Source organism: Solanum stenotomum, chromosome 1 (assembly GCF_019186545.1).
Source record: "Solanum stenotomum isolate F172 chromosome 1, ASM1918654v1, whole genome shotgun sequence".
In the NCBI taxonomy this organism is placed as follows: Eukaryota; Viridiplantae; Streptophyta; class Magnoliopsida; order Solanales; family Solanaceae; genus Solanum; species Solanum stenotomum.
The window spans coordinates 94,232,655-94,254,445 of NC_064282.1; the positions used below are offsets into that span (position 1 = coordinate 94,232,655).

Genomic DNA, 21,791 nt, shown 5'->3' on the forward strand with positions numbered 1-21,791 from the left:
TCTATAGACTTGTACTATTGAGTTATGGACCTGCTGATATATGACTTCATTAATTAAATAATTCGCAATCCGAAAAATATTGAATACCAATTGATTCTAATGTCTCATACTAAACCTAAACCCGAATATCGTAATTTTAAAATTTTACTCCCAAATACCATGCCAATTAACGAATTACCAAATATCAAATTATCGAAATTTTTGATTTGATTTGATAATTTAATTTTTGATATTTTATGCCCAATCCTGAGACAAGTATTAGCACGTGAAATAGACAATAACAAACTTTCACCATTTTGTGTGATCCCTAATCATATTTATCCCCACAAATTTAATAAGTTTGTTGATGATTTAAACAACAATAATATAGTTGACCTTGAAAAGTGTTCTTTAGAATAAATCTAAAACAAACCAAGTGGATATGGAAAATCATTAATTGACTTTAACAACAAAAAAAACGTGTGTGTATCACTTGTGTAACTCAGAAATAAATGTGCATATTGATTTAGTCATTTCTTATATTTTTTTAAATTCTTATTTTTTATTTATGTTCATAATATTGTAAATCTCATTTTTCAAACGTCCTAGTGAAAAAATAATCAATGACTAGAATTAGACCACCTGATTTCGATGGCAGACTTAAGATTTTCACTAAGAGAATTTAAAATATGAAAAATTAAAATTTTATTTTTTATTTGTCTATAATTTTAAATTTTTTATTTTTTATTTTTCACTTTTAACAAATTAAGAAAATATTTATTTTTTCTATTTTATCTTCAATATTAATTTCTTATTTTCTAAATTCTTTTCCACCATCTAAGACTACACATTAATTAATATGAATATTGTGGTAAATACCTATATTAATCATTGTTACTTAAGAGACATGCAACGTTCGAAGTGGACAAATAAAATGAACGAAAGAAAGATAACAAATGAGATAACAACACTTTGGTCCATAAATTATAGGTATATTCTAATTATTGTGATATCTGACAAAGCATATGTAACCTTAGAATAATCGAAATGTTTGTTTTAAGTCTTTTTATGTTAGAAGTGTGTTGTATTTGAACTATTTTTTGAAAAATTGTATTACTGTCACATATGAAGATAGTACAAGCTGAACATAACACATGTGTAATTAAGTGGTGGAACGACTAATAATTATAATAAATTTGTGAATATTCACAAGCATAATAAAAACCACATATTTCAATTAATTAAAGGTTAAATGTATTTAATCAAATATCACAAACATCAAAATTAGAATATATTAATAACTAAAAAAACACACGCTATCAATCCATAACAGATAATTAAATGATTTATTAGTATTTTAAGTTTTCCTTGTTGAATCTAGCCACACCAAAATTAATAAAATAAACGTTTTTTTTTTTAAAAATAATTTGATGAGAAAAAAAGATCCCTGATAGAAAAAAATGAACTGAAATTGAAATAAATAGGGATTGAAGTTGTAATTCGATATTTATAATTTTACTCTCTGAGTGCAATGGTCCGATACATATATTAAGATCTGATTAATTCAGATTCGTGCTGAAAATTTCTCTTTAAAAAGTAAAATATTTATTAAAAACAATATCAATCTCAAATTGGAAAGTGATTTTTTTGTTTAGAAAAGCCTAATATATAGGCGGGAAAGACAATATATTTCACCATCAAAATGGTTGATGACCTGGATCCCCTCAATATTTTCTGAGTCGAGTCTCTTGCATAGGACTTGCTTAATACGATTTATATCCCTGTATGATTTGTGGGCTATCACACAATGAGGAATTTACCTAATGCACACAAAATACTCACCCGAAGGGCATAATTCTTTAATAAAGTAGCAATTAAGTATCCATTTGAACAAGAAAATTGTGAAATTTGAAAAAACATAATTTTATTTTTGGAGAATTTTTATTTTCAAAGTGAGCCGAGGATCTATCGAAAATAATTTTTCTACATTGTAGGGGTAAAATCTATGTACACAATACCTTCTTTAAACTCCATTTATAGGATTACACTGAATAGTGAGTAGTATGTTATTGTTCTTATTTTCAAAGTGAGAAATGACATTCAAAAATTGGAGTTGTGTTTAGCCAAAAATATAAATTGAAGCTCTCTTTTGGATTAATGAACAAAATAAAAACAATATTTTGATATAATTTTCCAAAATTTTATGAAAAATAATTTCTGAGATTCAACTCCACAAAAAAACATACAGCTAGATCAAGCTGTTTTTGTTACCTAGTCACTAGATATGCACTTATACATGCATCTGTACATTTTTTTGGATTATCAACAAATCCAATTTCCAAAAGGGAAAAAAAGAACAAAAAAAAAAGATCATATATATATATATGTAGGTAATGTTCAAGACAAATGCATATATATAAACTATATATGCAATATAAATTGTCCTAAAAATACAAGACAATATTTGTGCATGCAAGCTAGATGTGTAAGGTACATAGCCAAATGATTGTTATGACATTGCTATTTTAGCTTCTCACCATAGATATAAGAAGGGTGAATTGTGTCTTGTTTGATTTTCACGAATTAAAGAATTTGATTATTGTTTTAGATTACGATTCTTTAATTAAAAAAACTATAAACTCTAACACCTTAAACTCTTAAGTCCTACAATTCATAGTGTTGCAATTTCATTCTATTCTACATAGAAACATTGTTCCAATGACAAATTATTCTTATCAACAGTAACAGAGTCAAAAATTTTCATATATATATATATATATATATATATATATATGATAATAGTGCATTGGTATAATATCGTTCCTATGATAAATTATTCTTACAAGACATATCATACTTTCTTTATTTGTTAAGTTTTCATATATATATATATATATGATAATAGTGCATTGATATAATATCGTTTCTATGATAAATTATTCTTACAAGACATGACTCCAAAGAGGTCATAAAAACATATCATATTTTCTTTATTTGTTAAGTTTCTGTGATACTTAGCAAGGTAAAATTGTGATATTTTGTCATGACCCAACCCACCGGGTCGTGCGGGCACCCACTCTAACACCTAAGTAGGAGAACCCTCATAACCCAATAGTTAAACATGCAGAAAAATTAAAGAAACCCGAGATGATTATAATAATATGATTTTATAAACAATATCTTTAGACCCTCTTTTAGTTAAAACTTATAAAGTAATTTAACAACTCCCATGAACCTAGTCTAAACAGGTACAAGAGCTACTAAGAGTACAAACTGGACAGAATAATAAGACACAGCTCCCACCACACGGAAGGAAAAGTAGAAGCTGCTGGAGAATTCTTCGTCTTCACCAAATGAAACGTCACCAATCTTGCATCCAGACTATGCCAAAAAGGCATAGCAAGAGTAGTATCAGTACAAACACGTATTGGTAGGCATCATCGGTCAACCCGACGCCCACTGTGTAAATAAGAAATAAACTAGCAGAAATATACAATCGACCATCGCTTCTCCACCCTTTTTCCCTCCTTTGAAACACCTCAAGTTTACACTAGTACTCTGACTACTAACCACCTTCTCGATCTACCTACTTACCAGGTACTAGATCATCGCCTAACCATTCTAACACATAGAAAGAGTATCCCAAATACAACTACAGGCATTCCAACTATCCGCTCACATCATACCCTTACCTTCGCGTCACATTACAACCTACGAACAACCCTTGCTATTAGTTACTCGCCCCCTTGAACACTTTGCCTTTCCCTTATACGCACAAGTTCACTCCACATCAGGAACAATCAAATATAAGTCTTCATACTCTATACCCACTAAGTACAACAACATAATCACATCCATATATAGAACACATATCATGTCATCAACACGAAGAACAACAACACATTTCACATTCCTCAAGCTTCACAATTATGCAAATCATTAGTCCTCTTATGGAACCTAAACCCAAACAGTTAGCATACCGGAACGTAGTGCCCGATCCAATAGTTATGTTGGAACGTGGCAACCGATACATAGTTATGTCGGAATGTGGCAATCGATCCAAGTTAGTTATGCCGGAACGTGGCAACCGATCCAAGTTAATTATGCCGGAACATGGCAATCGATCCAAGTTAGTTATGCCGGAGCGTGGCCGATCCGTTCATCAAACCATAATCACAATCACAGTATATCCTCATAGTCATATAACACAAGTCATTATTCATAGCGTTTGTCATTCTTATATCCTTATTTACAACAAGTGTGATCAATAATGTAATATTTGTATACCTACACATTTCATAATGAAGCAAGAACAACATACATCACTAAATCATAGAATCACCCCCCTCACAATGGATTATTCGTCACCGCACATCATTCAACCTTAATTCGGCCGTACTCAGCCCTAATTCATCGTCTAAGGCTTCTTCCTAGGGTTTAAATCATAAATCATTCGGTGCACGAAGGCCTACACATAATTCCTAAACATTGATTTACATGTATTATGCAGTGAGCATAGATTTAAACTACTCAATTCATAAAACCTACCCTACCTGGGCGCCAAGCAGTTGCACAGAGTTTTTGACCTCGATTTCGGTTTTCGAGCTTCGTGACAGTGCATTTGGCCAAGAATCCGCAAGATATCACCATCCTCTCACTAAAATCATCTTCTCCTTCCTTCCCAAGCTTCGAGCAGTTTTTCTGAGGTTTCTAGGGTGTTTTACGACTTATTTAGGTATTTTAGGAAGATGGAGAAAAATAGGATTTCTTGTAATTTATGTTCTGCCTCACCTATCCCGCCTTGGCACCAACTTACTCGACCTTGTCGCCGCCGCCCGAGTGGCATCTTGCCCGCTATGGCGGGACAATGGCCCAGATTTTTCCTGGATTTTTGTTTCTCCTAAATAACGACGGTTCGAGTCGTTACATATTTTATTTGTATATATAGTATATTTATGCGTATATATACATATAATATACATATTTTATATATAATTAACGTTTTCTTAAAAATATGATATAACAAACTAAACGATCAATAAAAATATAACATCAGAATAACAAATTTCAGTATAATTTTTCTTTAAGTAAAACGACCCGTAAGTGTGACCAACTTAATTTTTTCCATATTCAAATCCCACATACCAATAGCCATGACAAAATTTGAGTAGATTGTTTTAGATATAAAAAAATATATAAAAAAATAGTTTTGTCGTATCCTTTATGTGGTTATGTTACTAATTGTGATATAACGTAAACACAACAAATTCAGGACTATTCCTCAATAGAACAATGAAAATTTTAAAGTATCCCTGAGATCTCTTAGACCCTTTTTCTAATAAATAAAATAGAGGATATTTTTATAAACATTTATCCTTCATGAATTTTTTCGTTTCAATTTTGTTTTAGTTTGCAGCCATATCCAAAAAAACAATGCAAGGAGAAATACTATTGAGGAAAAGCTACAAATTTCACAATCAAGAGTTAATTAATGAATACTTAAGTGATATTTGTACTCTAAATATCAAGTTGAATGTCACGATCCAATCCGTGGGGACTGATACCCAACCAATCCCAGTGTAGGCAAATCAACACTTAACATTCTAAACTCAATCAATCATCTAGCAATTCTAGCTAAATATATGGGAACCCAACTAGATTCACCATTTTGTTCAATTTTTTTGACTTTTTTTCGATTCTCAATCCGCATAACCTATGCAAGGTATTATGATCTTAAACAACTATAATAACGAGGTATCTCGTTACATTGAATATGAACATCAAGAGAAAAAAATTCAAATTTAAAGTGGCTATTCTTAACTTAATTCACTCTATAAATATCACTAAATATTTATTAGTATACAATAGTTTTCAACCATTTAAAGCAGAAGAGGCTAAATAATAATTACCAAAATAGATTTATTAAGGTAAAAATGAGTACGAAAAAGAATCTATTTTATTTCCATATGAAAAAAGGTAAATATCATATGTTTTGATATATGTTATTACCATATAAGTACCAAATAAGTAATAAAGAATTTATGCGTAGACGTCTTGTGTTTTATTTAGTTTATTTTATTTTTTTGACAAAAAGATTGAGCAGGTAGAAACAAGTTAGTGAAGCATTTTCCGACTAAATTGCATCTACATGTTCAAATATTCTTTTATATTATTCAATACTATATAAAGAGTCTATATTTTTATTCCACAAACGATGTGGGACTCCAACAGTAATGTTATATGATCTATTAAAGTAATATTGTAGTCATCGTAAATTGGTTACTATATCCAGAAAATTCTCGAATACGCTGTTCTACTTAGTTGGTGTTTGGTTCTTTCCAGATCTACAAAAAAAATTCTAGAGCATGATTGGAAAAATTTCAATTAAGGTTGTTTTCTTAAAAAGTCATTCAACTTTCTTTTGATAATCGCATAGTCACTCAATTATGAATATTTTCCCTACAAAATCGTCCAACCTATTTAATTGATTTTTTCATGGGAAACTTATAGAAATCCACTAGTTTAGGAGATAATTACTTAGATGCACTCTAGTTTGCAATATTACGAATCTTACCAGATTTTGGTGCATCCAGATATGTCCAAATACATGTATCTCGAGATGGGGTCAAAATTAAGTTTAATTTATTTTAGATATATATTGTATCCAAGTGGATTCACATTCAAGTATCTGGGATCCGTAGACAAATCTCGCTTGCCTCCCTCGCTTGCCTCCCATCTTGCCCGCCACTCTCCTATGCATACATATATATACATGCATCTAGTGTGATTTGCACGTATATGAGATACATGATTATCTAGCTCTTCTTTCTTCTTAGTGTATCTAGTAGCAAAATTTAATACATCTATTTAGGTGTATCTTTCTCAATATGGAAAAGGGTCATATTTCCCCTTATACTCTTAGAAAATGGTCATATTTACCCTTCGTCATATTTTTTTGATATATTTGCCCTTACCTTCCAACTTTGGGCACATATTTGCCTTTGTATAGTTAACTTATCATGTCACCATTTTTATTAGTCTACGCGAGGCCTACATGACTCCTATATGGCTCCATGTGTATATATTTTTATTATAGTTCAAAAATTATTTTCTATTTAATATTATATCCAACTCATTTAGTAAAATTCGACTCAACTAATGTGAAGACCCATTAATCTTAGGAAAAACTTACATAAATATACTATATTAAAAAAAGTATTTACAATCTCTTATTTCAATACCAATTAGCCCTAATTTATATACTCATCATCTTGAATCATATTATACAATCTCTTGAAATGATGTTGCAATCTTCGCAAATTGATTACTATGTTTAGGATAATCTCGAATACTTTGGCCTCCTCGGTCGGTGTTGGCTTCTTTTCAAATATAAATATACAAGAAGTTCTATAGCATGATATGAAAATTTTCAAACATAATTAAATAATTGTCAATTTTCATACACAAAATCGGTTATCTTTCAGATAGTCACTCAACTAAGGGTTCTTTCCTTCTTTCCTCAGAAAGTCACTCAATTTTCTCCAATAATCTCAAAGCTAAGTCACTCAACTATGAATGTTTTACCTACAAAATCACTCAACCTATTTAATTTATTTTTTCATTAGAATTTGTAGACATGCAATTTTATTTAAAACATAAATTGTAAGAAATAAAGAGATAGTCCCTTAAACCATTTTATTATTGACCCGTTCCCATTTGATCTTTTTTTCTCACCAAAAATTTGGACCATTTCTTGATTTGTGCGTGTCATCCTTGTGCAGGGGCCATGCTAATCTTTTCTGTATCGTTCCAATTTTATCAAATTGCCCCGAAGGGACGTCCCCACTTGATCCACCCTACTCGAAATATAGCGTTGACCCTTTTCAATACTAATTGTTAGCAATAGCACATAATAGTTTAAAATATTTCTCTAATCACTTCTTTTATATTTCTCTAACACTAAAAGAAGCAATATACCTAAGAAATATGTAAGAGGCGACTTGAGAGATATTATTTTAGGAGTTAAATTTATTGACGCAATTACTTTTCAAAAATAACTAGGCAAATGAATTAGATTGTTTTTGATAGATTTTCTGCTTAAGGAAAAAAAATCCAAAGAGATAGCTTGTCATGTGACGAGCAAGACAAGAGAGTGTTAGGGTTTTTTCCTGATTTTCTTTTCTTATTTGAAATTTATTTTTTTCCTTAAAAAAAGTCAGAGTATTACCATAAATGGTTGAACTTTTTCTGAAAGGAAAATATAATTTTCTTCCATATTTGATTTATTCTTTCCTTAGAGGAAAAGTTTGGAGATCTATAAATTGAAGATCCCTATTCTCATAGCATAACACAATAGAATCCACAATGTAGTCGTTTAGTGAGTTTTGTTTATGGGGAGATTTAATCTCTCAAGAGTTTTAATATTTTTTCTTTATATTAGTTTTCATATAATATTATTAGTTTTTAGTATAAGTTGTTGTCATCTAATTTATCAATCATATTATTTGCAATTGTAAGCTTCCGCATGACGCCCAATTCACCTTCATAACCTAACAGAGAGAGCTAGAGAGCAAGATAATGAATCATTACGCTAAGAGATTTATGTCATATGATTATTGCTCTTTTACCAATTATGATATATTGCTCTATAATAAGGTTCAATGAACTTCTCATGAAATCGCGAACAACAAACCACTCAGATTGTCGCAATCCAAACACCTAATCGATAGGAGCGATGTGGGGTGTGTATAAAGGGTATGGACTAGCTATTTTGAGTAGATTGTTGTAGATATAAAAATTTAGTGTTGTCTTATTCTTTATGTGGTTACATTACTAATCATGATATATCTTAAACAAAAAAGGTCAGGACTATTCCTCAACAAAACTATGAAAATGAAAAATATAGGAAAAACTACAAAATTACATACTTCACTACCATATTCACAAATATTATCTATACTTTCAAATTATTACGTATTTTAATACTAATTAAGAGTTTCCTACCATATATTGAGGAATATACACTTAGATACATGTATTTTTGCTACTAGATACACTAAAATAGGGAGAATGGTGAACGAGATTGGGGAGAGACAGGAGTGAGATTCGTATGTATCTCGGATACATGCCAATCACACTAGATACATATATTTCTATGTATCTGGTGTAATTCACATGTATCTGAGATACCATATACATATGAGAGTGGCGAGTGAGATGAGAGAGAGAGGTCGAGATTTTTTATGTATACCAGATACATGCGAATCCACTTGGATATAATATATCTAGAAGAAATTTGACTCAATGTATCCTAAGATACATGCATCAGGATGTATCTGGATGCACAAAAATATGGTAAGATAGGTAGTAGTGCAAACTAGAGTATATTCAAGTAATTAACTCCTAAACTAGTAGGATTCATCCAAGGGTATTATGATCTTAAACAACTACAATAACGAGGTATCTTGTTACATTGAATATGAACATCGAGAGAAAATTAACATTCAAATTTCAAGTGGCTGAAATTATTCTTAAATTAAGAGAAAAGACATAAAGTCACCAGTGAAGTTGTCCCATATTTTCAAAAAGACATCTTAACTTTGCAACCGTCCAACTACCCCACTAAACAATTTTGAACATTTATTATTATATCATTTTTCGATCAGCCCTAGATTTTAAGAAGCAAGTGTGTTCACACCAATCATTACATGACACGTGTTAATTTAATTTAAAATGTATTTTTTTTTCATTTTAAGTTTTTTCTTTATCTTTTTTTTTCTTTATTTCTCTCTCTCTCTTTGACTTATTTTAATGTAACGACTGGGTTTCGTCGTTATAGAGAAACCAACGGGTAAAACTTTTGGGCAAAAAAACGTTTTCATAGTGACTTGGAATTTCCCAACCTAGTCCAGATTGGATGAAATTGGAGTCATTCAGGTATAGAAAAATCTGGTAGCAATTTGGTGACCTAATTATGCTTTTGATTACATGAGTAGTTATATAAGTCATTAAGAAATCCGTACGACTTTACAGAACTGAATTCGGGTGAGTAGAACTCCCGAAATTGATCTTAGTGTGAATGGTTAGTTTCTGAGTGACGTGGGTTGAAGGCGTGTTGTGAAATAGGGGTTTTAGAATTCTTTAAATTGCTCACTATTTCATACAAGCCATTTTGGCGGTNTTTGACTTATTTTAATGTAACGACCGGGTTTCGTCGTTATAGAGAAACCAACGGGGAAAACTTTTGGGCAAAAAAACGTTTTCGTAGTAACTTGGAATTTCCCAACCTAGTCCAGATTGGATGAAATCGGAGTCATTAAGGTATAGAAAAATCTGGTAGCAATTTGGTGACGTAATTATGCTTTTGATTACATGAGTAGTTATATAAGTCATTAAGAAATCCGTATGACTTTACAGAACTGAATTCGGGTGAGTAGAACTCCCGAAATTGATCTTAGTGTGAATGGTTAGTTTCTGAGTGACGTGGGTTGAAGGCGTGTTGTGAAATAGGGGTTTTAGAATTCTTTAAATTGCTCACTATTTCATACAAGCCACTTTGGCGGTGGTTTCTGCCGCCAGGGCGGGGCTGCTGTAGTTGGGTGATGACCGTTGTGGCGGGCCAGACTCGACTTAAAGTCGTAAATAAACCTCAAAAACATTTTATTCTGTAATTTTTGAATTTGAGAGCTAATGAACGAACCCAGAGCTGTTCTTGACAGTTTTTCACCATTCTTGAGGTTAAAGGTAAGATTTTCACTCCTCAAATCCATTTTTCGATCTGTAGAACGTAATCTAATGGGTAATTATCAATGGGGGAGGGTTTTGATCTAGAAACCATGGTGGAAAAATCCCTAATTTGGATACTTGGGATCATAAGTATGATCTAGGGTTGTAAGATTTGTTAGTAATCCGGGTAATTAGTGATTGTTTATTGATTTCCGTATTATATTGATTGTTTGTAGACCAAGAACAAGCGGAATGAATCCGAAAAGGGAAGGATAAAGTTTCTTAGGGTTTCAATCTTGTTCGAGGTAGTGATTGTTGCGATTCTATGATTGTGTGACGTATGTTTGGTCTTGCTTCATTATGATACATGTATGTATGCGAATGCTGCATTATTGATCACACTTGTTGTAAATGAAGATAGATGAATGATGAATGCCATGAGTCATGACTTGATTGTATGATTATGAGAATGTACTTGTGATTGTGATTGTGGCTTTTTGAATGGATCGGGTGTTGTATTTCGACACACTAACTTGGATCGGTTGCCATATTTTGGCATAATTATAGGATCGGTTTCCACGTTTCAGCATAAACATTGGATCGGGTACCACGTTCCGGCATACTAACTGTTTGGGTTTGGGTTCCATGAGAGGACCAATGACTTGTCATAATTGTGTATCTTGAGAAATGTGCAGTTGTTCGTAAATGTTGATATATTGTATGTGTTCGATTAATGCATGTGATTATATTGTTGGATTGACTTATGTATATTGCACTTAGTGGGATAGTCGCGTGATCCTATCAGTACACTGTGGTTGTGTACTAATACTGCACTTGCTCTTTTCTTTGTTGAGTGCAAGACATCTTCAAGAGGCTATTGACTTGCCTCGTTTAGAAGATCAGTGATCGTCGTTCGAATTTAAGGGTGAGCCAGTTTTTCTAGGCTGCCATGAGTTCTCTTTTCGTCTATGTCCACATTTCGGACTTAGACTTTATAGTTAGTTGATTAGTTCATTAGTATGGGGTTGTATCCCTTCTTGTTTAGACTTGTTGACTTTAGATGTTTTGGTACATTGACTTTCAGGTTCTACGTGTATTTTCCGCATTGTTAGTTGTTAGATCTTTTGGAAGTTTATTGGAACTTTAGTTTTTAACTATTATTCCTATTTTTGTATCCTTAAATGCATTAGTTTTTTGTTTAGTTGCTTGGGTTGGGTTTTAGTAGTGGTTCTCCCATCGAAGGGTTAGTGTGGGTGCCAATCACGACGATCTGGATCGTGACAAAGTTGGTATCAAAGCCTAGGTTCATTGATCTAGATGTATCAAAATGAGTCTAGTAGAGTCTTGCGGAACGGTATGGGGACACCTTTACTTTTCTTTGAGAGGCTATAGGACTTTAGGAAATCTCTTTGTTTTCTCTTGTATCCTTTCATGCTATGAATTGATTCCAATTGGTATCTAGCGATTCAAATTGGTATTTAACCTCTTTCACTCTTTTGTCCGCAGATGGTTAATACTATATTTAACGGCGTCAGGCCCGTAGCTCTCGTTATTGCTCCAGCTGAGGAATCTGCAGCGAGAGGTCGTGGTCGGTGCAAGGGTAGATGAAGAGCTAGGGGTAGAGGCCGAGGAAGAGTGGCGCCTACTAGAGATGGGGTACCGATCGAACATGCTCCCCTAAATGAGGTCCATCCCGTGCATCATGAAGAGAAATAGGAGAATGTTTAGGTTGAGAATGAAGAGGAGGTTGAACAAGAGGAAAATGTGCAGGCTGAGACTACCAGTGTTCCTCCTATAGACCTAGTGTTAGCTCAATAGATCATGTAATTCCTGAAAGGGTTGGTTGGTCTTGGAGTACTTGCTTCCTTCTGCTTAAGTAACTAAAACTCCCGCTAATCCTCCTATTGCTATCATTGCCCCAAGGTCGGAGGGAATGTAGGTAATGATACTTTCTTCTGTCCTTTGTTGGGTTCTGTTATGACTGATAATGAGCATGAAATGTTGACTAAGTTTTTGAAGCTAAAGCCTCCTTTATTTCTTGGTTCTGAGAGTGAGGATGCTTATGAGTTTTTCTTAGATTGCTATGAGAGGCTTCATAAGTTGGGAATTGTCCATCAGCATGGGGTTGAGTTTGTGACTTTTCAACTTCAAGGTGAGGCCAAATAGTGGTGGAGAGCTTATATGGAATGCAAATCTTCAGATTTACCTCCACTCACTTGGACCCAGTTTCATGCTATATTTTTAGAGAAATATGTGCCTAGGACTTTGAAGGATCGTAAGAAAGATGAGTTCATGGCTTTGGAGAAGGGTGGCATGTCTGTGGCTGCTTATGAGGCCAAGTTCCATGCTTTATCTAGATATACTACTCAATTGGTGACTATTGAGGAAGAGAGGATCCGTTTATTTATTAGGGATTGAACTATGAGTTGCATGTATTAACTGTTCATATGACCTCTGCAGGGAGAAACTTTATTGAGGTAACAGACTTTATGAAGAAAGTGGAGGGGGTGAGGCAAGACGGTCATGCTAAGGCATTGGCAAAAAGGGCTAAGAACTCGGGTAACTTTCAAGGTTCTTACTCCAGGGGGTTCGGAAGGCCTTTGCTTGCAGCCAAGCCAATTCAGTCCGCTATGCCGCCTCTACAGGTAACTACTCAAGAATTCCATCTCATAATTTGATTCATGATAGCCAAGGAGTCGCGCTTTCGACGAGTAGCAAACCATCTTTTGATCGTACTTGCTATAATTATGGGGAACGTGGGCATATGAGGAGAGATTGTCCCTACCCACGTGTGTTAGATTCCACGCAGCATTAGACTAGAATAGTGGTGCCCGCGGAAAATGATAATAATGGTAGAGGACGTCCACAAGGTGGGCGATGAGGTAATCAGCGAGGTCGTGGAGTTAGGAAACGGTAACGCATGCAGGGGTAACGTGCAACCAGGCATGGAAGTAGCTCGTCAAGGTGATAGGGTAAGTGTTACGCCTTTCCGAGCAAGAAAAGGTAAAGACGTTTGACTCGGTGATCACATATACTATTCTTATCTGTGACCGGATGGCTAATGTGTTATTTAATTCGGGTTCTACTTATTCATATATATCCGTGCGATTTGCCTTAGAATTTGCTATGATTTGTGATATACTTGATGCCCCCATCTATGTTTCTACCCCAGTTGTAAAGTTTGTCATAGTCACCCATGTCTATCGTGCTTGTCCTATTTTGTTTAAGGGTTTTTCAGACTTGGGCTGATTTGGTTATTTTGGATATGACTGACTTTGATATAATCTTAGGCATGACTTGGTTGTCCCCCTATTATGTTATGCTTAATNAATTCCATCTCATAATTTGATTCATGATAGCCAAGGAGTCGCGCTTTCGACGAGCAGCAAACCATCTTTTGATCGTACTTGCTACAATTATGGGGAACCTGGGCATATGAGGAGAGATTGTCCCCACCCACGTGTGTTAGATTCCATGCAGCATTAGACTAGAATAGTGGTACCCGCGGGAAATGATAATAATGGTAGAGGACGTCCACAAGGTGGGCGATGAGGTAATCAGCGAGGTCGTGGAGTTAGGAAACGTTAACGTAGGCAGGGGTAACGTGCAACCAGGCATGGAAGTAGCTCGTCAAGGTGATAGGGTAAGTGTTACGCCTTTCCGAGCAAGAATGAGGTAAAGGCGTTTGACTCGGTGATCACATGTACTATTCTTATCTGTGACCGGATGGCTAATATGTTATTTGATCCGGGTTCTACTTATTCATATATATCCGTGCGATTTGCCTTAGAATTTGCTATGATTTGTGATATACTTGATGCCCCCATCTATGTTTCTACCCCAGTTGTAAAGTTTGTCATAGTCACCCATGTCTATCGTGCTTGTCCTATTTTGTTTAAGGATTTTCAGACTTGGGCTGATTTGGTTATTTTGGATATGACTGACTTTGATATAATCTTAGGCATGACTTGGTTGTCCCCCTATTATGTTATGCTTAATTGTAATAGTAAGTCTGTAACTATAGAAATTTCGGGAAGGGAGAAGTTATAGTGGGAAGGGGTGTACAAGCCTAAGCAAGCTAAGATCATATCCTCTATTCGGGCTAGTAAACTGGTAGAACAGGGTTGTTTGGCTTATTTGGCTCATATTAGGGATGTTGAGGTTGAGACTCCATTTATTGAATCTATTCTTGTGGTCTCAAAATTTAGAAAAACATTTCCTAATGACTTGCCTAGTATGCCTCTGGATAGAGATATAGACTTCTACATTGATTTTGAACTTGGTACGCGTCCCATTTCTATCCCTCCATATCGCATGGCTCCGACAGAGTTAAGAGAACTTAAGGCTCAAATCCAAGAGCTTTTTGATAAAGGATTTATTCGTCCTAGTGCTTCCCCATTGGGTTCTTCAGTTTTGTTTGTTAAAAAAAAAATGGTAGTATGAGAATGTGTATAGATTACCGACAATTGAATACGGTCACTATTCGAAACAAGTATCCTTTGCCTTGAATAGATGATCGTTTTGACCAATTTCAAGGTGCATCAATTTTCTCCAAGATTGATCTAAGGTCTAGCCACTATCAATTGAAAATTAGTCTTGCGGATGTGCCCAAGACGGCGTTTAGAACCCGTTATGGGCACACGAGTTTCTAGTTATGTCCTTTGGCTTGACTAATGCGCCTGCAACTTTTATGAGTTTATTAAATAGGGTGTTCAAGCCATTTCTTGATTCATTAGTCATAGTCTTTATTGATGACATTTTGGTCTATTCGAAAAGTGAGGAAGATCATGTCGACCATCTTCGTATTGTGTTGGGTGTTCTTAGGAAATAAGGTTGTATGCTAAATTATCTGAGTGTGAATTTTTGTTGACTTCGGTTGCATTTTTGGGACATATAGTCTCAAAAGAATGGGTAATGGTAGACCTTCATAAGATTGAGGCGGTTAAGAATTGGGTTCGACCTTGCTCAGTAACGAAAGTTAGGAGTTTTGTGGAGCTCGCTAGCTATTATCGTCGATTTGTGAAGAACTTTGCTTCTATTTCCACTCACTTGACCAATTTGACCAAAAAAGAGATACCATTTGAATGTACTTAAAAATGTGAGGATAGCTTTCAAAAGTCAAGACTCTCTTGACCACATCACCTATCCTAGTACTACTGGTTGGATGTAAAGATTTTATTGTTTATTGTGATGCTTCTCATTCTGTTTTGGGTGCTATGTTGATGTAGGATAAGAATGTCATAGCTTATGTATCGCGTCAATTGAAGGTGCATGAGAGGAATTATCCCACACATAATTTGGAGTTAGCAGCGGTAGTATTCGTTTTTAAGATGTGGCGACATTATCTGTATGGTGTTAATTGTGAGGTATTTACTGATCATCGTAGTTTGCAACATGTGTTACTCAAAAGGATCTGAATTTGAGATAACAAAGGTGGATGAAGTTACTTAAAGATTATGATGTCAACATTCAATACCATCTGGGTAAGGCTAATGTAGTGGCGGACGCCTTGAGTCGAAAAGCGATGAGTGTGGGTTGTTTAGCTTGTCTGAGTGTAACTAAACGACCTTTGATTAAAGAAATTCAGACCTTGTAGTCTAAATTCATGCAATTGGGCATCTTAGAAAAAGGTGGGGTGTTAGATAGCATTGAAGTAAGGGCCACGTTTATGGAAGAGATTAAGGCCAAACAATTTGATGATGAAAATTTGAATGAACTTAAGAAGAAGACCGCGATTGGTAAGGCACAAAAGACCACTCTTGATGTGGAAGGTGTGCTCAATTTTAAAGGAAGGATTTGTGTTCCTAGATTCGGGTTCTTAATGCAGAATCTCATGGTTTGTGATATTCTATTCATTCGGGTGTGACCAAGATGTACCGAGATTTGAAACGAATTTATCTGAGTGTGAATTTTTGTTGACTTCGATTTCACAATTGCATAGAATTGTTTTTTATTCTTCATTGACGAATTATTCATTAGAATCTCTTTGGTTAATAAAATCCAATAGGTTTATCGCTCCTACCCGCTATCCCCACTGTTTGGCTCTTCCTCTAAGGGGTTGTTGTGTAACAAGCACATAATGTCCACTGGAACGGCCATGGATTTTATCATCAACTTGATGAATTAATTTCAAGATATAAGGCTTTCCTATTATAACGGGTTGTTCAAAAGGATTCCCCGTCCTTCCATCAAATATTCTGCTTTTTCCTGGATATTCGTGTTCAAATACCCATGGATTCGCTGTTTGCTTACTGGCTTCATATAATTCAGAAAACACTAGTTTTCTCGAAGCTTCTTGTTCATATTGCGATAAACCTGTTGGATTTTATTAACCAAAGAGATTCTAATGAATAATTTGTCAATGACGAATAAAGAACAATTATATGCAATTCTGAAAAGGGGAAAGATCCCTCGGCTAGAATCATTTGTTTATATTGACAATTTCAAAAAAACGGATCATACTATGATAATAGTATGATGGCCATTGGTCAAGCGGGCCCCCATTGTCTAGTGGTTTAGGACATCTCTCTTTCAAGGAGGCAGCGGGGATTCGAGTTCCCCTAGGGGGTAGGGTACTACGAAAGGAAATTGATCATGGATTACCAATAAGTCGAAAATTAATTCTTCCTGGGTTGATGCCCGAACGGTTAATGGGGACGGACTGTAAATTTGTTGGCAGTATGTCTACGCTGGTTCAAATCCAGCTCGGCCCAATAATTTGCCAATCCGCCATGAGATGATATAACTCCCTTTGTACTTCAGAAATACCCGATCCGGAAATAAAAAAGAATCTAATTTTCTGCTAGATCGCGTATTTCCTTGGGATTGTAGTTCAATTGGTTAGAGCACTGCCCTGTCAAGGCGGAAGCTGCGGGTTTGAGCCCCGTCAGTGCCGACGCGGATCCAATAAATATATCAAAAAATCTCTCCCTTTTTTTGAAGGGGACCGGGGGAAGAATTCCATTGTCAAAGCAAAGGAGAAATCCTTATTTCTTTTTTCTTTCCTTTTGGTAGGAGAAAGACATATGCGGTTGAATTAGTACAATTATTGGTAGCATTATAGTCAGTATTCCAAGAAATGCTGGCTTTTTCGATTGCCCCCGATGCATGTAATGGAATCGAGTACTATACTTTTTTGAGGCGCGCATACACAAAAGGAATTCCTTTCTTGTCCAATACAAAATTGAATATAAGAAAATACTTTCCAGAAAAAACAAAAAAAAACAATTTATTTTTCTGGCTACGGATTTATGGAACCTGACTTACTAGTTTGAAGTTGCAAAATAGATTTCATGCAAATTGCACACTGAGCTTTTGGTATAGATGTCCCGGGGCTAATAATCTACGAAGAAAGGAGGGGGAAGGACAGATCAACCAAAGATCCTACTCCTCTTAGAAAGGCGAATGAATCATTTTTCCTATTTTTCATTTTGTTTTAAACGCTCCATCGACGAATGAACAAATCGGAAAATAGTAAATTTGATGAATAATCATTTTATACGGTCTCATCTTTATCACACTTCTTTGTCTTCCAAGTAAAAAATAGTTTAATTCTAAACTCCTTTCTTTTTCCATTTAGCTTTTATTGTTCGTTTGGGTTTGTAACTATGTGACCACTGGAAGTGGAAGAGCTATTTGATGAGACTTCATCAGATGATTGTACAAGAAGGAACTAGATAGATTAGAGAGAGAAAAAGAACAGATAATAAAAAATGATAAATATATAAAGGAATTTTGGGTTAGGTCAGCAATCCAAGTTTGGGGCGGTATGGATAAAAGAACTTCCTATGTTATACTATTCAATTCTCGACGACGAATTTATTTGATAGTTCAGATATTGTTATTCATGATATTGATCTGATTCTAGATCATTGAGAGGTAATATTCATTCATTGAATTTACAGGCCAAATATTTATCATCTCTATGGGATTAAATCCCGGGTTAGTGCGAAGTAAATAACCGATGAGATTATGGAAGTAAATATTCTTGCATTTATTGCTACTGCACTATTTATTCTAGTTCCTACCGCTTTTCTACTTATCATTTATGTAAAAACAGTCAGTCAAAACGATTAATTATTAACTAGTTTGAATGAAACTTGACTTCTGAGTTCTTAGCCAAAATTGACGAAATAAAATGAAAAAGATTCTAATTTCACGTCTTAAATGAAATGAGTGGACTAGAATCGGCAGTATTTTAATAGATATATAGTATGGTAGAAAGAAATAGATGAATCTTTCTAGCATACTATTTATTAGTTAGATTCTTGTTATAAAGCTGCCCCCTAGAATAAAATAAAGATAGAGGCTGCATTTGATATGGATCTATATATCAATCTACAATATTAACTTGATATGTGCGAATATCAATTCCATATATAGGATTGACATAGCATCCAATTCCATTTATTTGCTATATCTATTTGTTCTGATCAATCTGAGTTACTCCTATGTCTTATAGTTTGAATTACTATATTTTTGATTTTCAATATGAATCTTGGTATCTATTGAGAGAATCAAATCAATGAAGCAAAAGCGATAGATATAGGCATATTCAAAAAATCACGTAGTAATCTTTTTTTTTTACCATTCCCAAGAAGTAAACCATTGACAGTAGTTCCACGGGTATCGAAAAGGAAGAGTAAACCTCACTGATTTTTAACGCCTGAACCATGATATGAAATAAGTCGATAAAGTCTAAAAAAGTCTAAATCCAATTTCAAAAATTCGAAAGCGGTAAATGCGCAATATGTGACTCACCTGACGATCTTATTCTAAATAGTATCTCGTTAGACAACCACTATGTTTATATCCTTTCTTTCTCATACAAAGTGCGTATACACTTAACAAAACCACTTCTTCTTTGAACGGTAAAGAGAGAAACAAATAAAAAAAGGGTCCGGCCCTCCTTAGTATCACCTAGGAAGAGACCATTAATTGGAATAGAAAATTTAGTAAGAATTAGGTTCGAATAAATTTCCTGGGATCCTTTTCCTTTCGAACTACAAACACGGGAATCGTTGAAATAACTCTTTGATTGGAAGAGGATGATTCCTATAATACATTACTCCAGTTGAGTCCAATGGAATTTCAAAATGAAGATATTTTTATTTTGTTCCAAACGTGTTGCAGAACCATATAGAAAGCAATTGATATTGATACAGTTTGCTTCCTTAACTCAATTAGCAGAACCCCTAGAGTCTACTCCTTCCCCACACTACGAGTGAAAGGGAAAAAGTAAAGATTGACACTATGTTTTTATTTTTATTTGTTTCTAATTGGTCAGGAGCTCTTTTACCTTGGAAAATCATACAATTACCTCATGGGGAGTTAGCCGCACCCACGAATGATATAAATACTACTGTTGCTTTGGCTTTACTCACATCCGTGGCATATTTCTATGCGGGTCTTACAAAAAAGGGATTAGGTTATTTCGGAAAATATATTCAACCAACCCCAATCCTTTTACCCATTAACATCTTAGAAGATTTCACAAAACCTTTATCACTTAGTTTTCGACTTTTCGGGAATATCTTAGCTGATGAATTAGTAGTTGTTGTTCTTGTTTCTTTAGTACCCTTAGTAGTTCCTATACCTATCATGCTCCTTGGATTATTTACAAGTGGTATTCAAGCTCTTATTTTTGCAATTGTAGCCGCGGCTTATATAGGTGAATCCATGGAGAGCCATCATTGAAATAGTCCTTTTTAGCTTAGCCCACAACAATGTATAAATGTATATGGTGGGTGGCTCAAGAGAATTACTTAACTTACGGAACCGAATAGGGGAAGCTAAATATATAACTATGCTATATACGATCTAGAGTGATAGCAATAACATTACGATGATATTAAAGAGTAAGGGGAAAAAGATCTAAAAACAAAGATCTTTTTCCCAAAATTCCCCTTTCCTTCACTTAATATTATACTTCGTTTCAATGAATATTCACTTTAGATTGCTTAGTCCATCTCATTATTAATTGTTAAAACAATTGGAATATAAGAATTTTTGTAAATAATTCTTGTTGTATTGGTTTACGACGTGTAATTAAATAAAAAAATAAAAAAAGGGCGAAATGATTTCCCTTTCAGTTGATTTTATTCAATGATTTTATTCAGTATTATTAATAAACTGCATGAACTTTGATCAATCAAATAATGATATTTCTATACCTATGGAATTAGTCGTCCTAATCAATTTGTCCATTTAGATTTCTCTAGGTGGAATAATAAGAAAAGGTAAGATTCAAAAGAATTTTTAAAAAGGTTTTGTTTTAGTATTTTAGAAAGGGGCGGGAGGTATCTGTACTTGAATAACTATAAGCGAACCCTTCTAGATGTTTCGACGCTTGATTCTCGAATATGATTGAATCTAAGATGAATGCTTGGTTTACGTTATGGAAGAAAGACATGTATATGTGATATTAGATATTGCCTAGTGCTAGTTATATATCAAATGAACTAAAGATATATTTTACTACTCTAGGGGATTCTAATAGACTAAGAAGTCCTTCCAGCCCCTTGTGACTGTGAATTGAATGAATAAATGGATGAAATCAAGAAATAATTCAACTAACAGTTCGAACCAAGAACAAGAAATGGAAGAACGAAAGTCGTATAGGTTCACAAAGAATCTGTGGCTAAAAAGTAAAAAAGATATATCGAAGTTGTTTTGATGATTCAATAATCTTATTACTTCAATTCGAAGTTCTTAGTTACTTCGACTGGATGAGTCCTAGTGAGGGAATAATTAAGTCCTAATTCATTGGTTGATTGTATCATTAACCATTTCTTTTTTTGGTACGAGGAACTTATCATAAATCCACTGATTTTCGCCGCTTCTGTTATTGCTGTTGGATTGGCCGTAGGGGTTGCTTCTATTGGACCTGGAATTGATCAAGGGACTGCTGCGGTCAAGCTGTAGAGGGTATCACGAGACAGCCTGAGGCAAAGGGAAAAATACGAGGTACGCTATTGCTTAGTCTAGCTTTTATGGAAGCTTTAACAATTTATGGACTGGTTGTAGCATTAGCACTTTTATTTGCAAATCCTTTTGTTTAATCTTAGCTTAGAAATATGAAAAATATA

The 21,791-nt window shown here is 34.4% G+C and overlaps 1 non-coding gene across 1 annotated transcript; it reads right to left on the bottom strand.

The window, feature by feature from the left end:
- Nucleotides 1-7,714: 7,714 nt before the first annotated feature.
- LOC125853980 (U6 spliceosomal RNA) lies at nt 7,715-7,818 on the bottom strand. Its single transcript, XR_007445280.1, has one exon. It is a non-coding gene; the product is annotated as a U6 spliceosomal RNA (small nuclear RNA).
- Between the last annotated feature and the right edge of the window lie 13,973 nt (nt 7,819-21,791).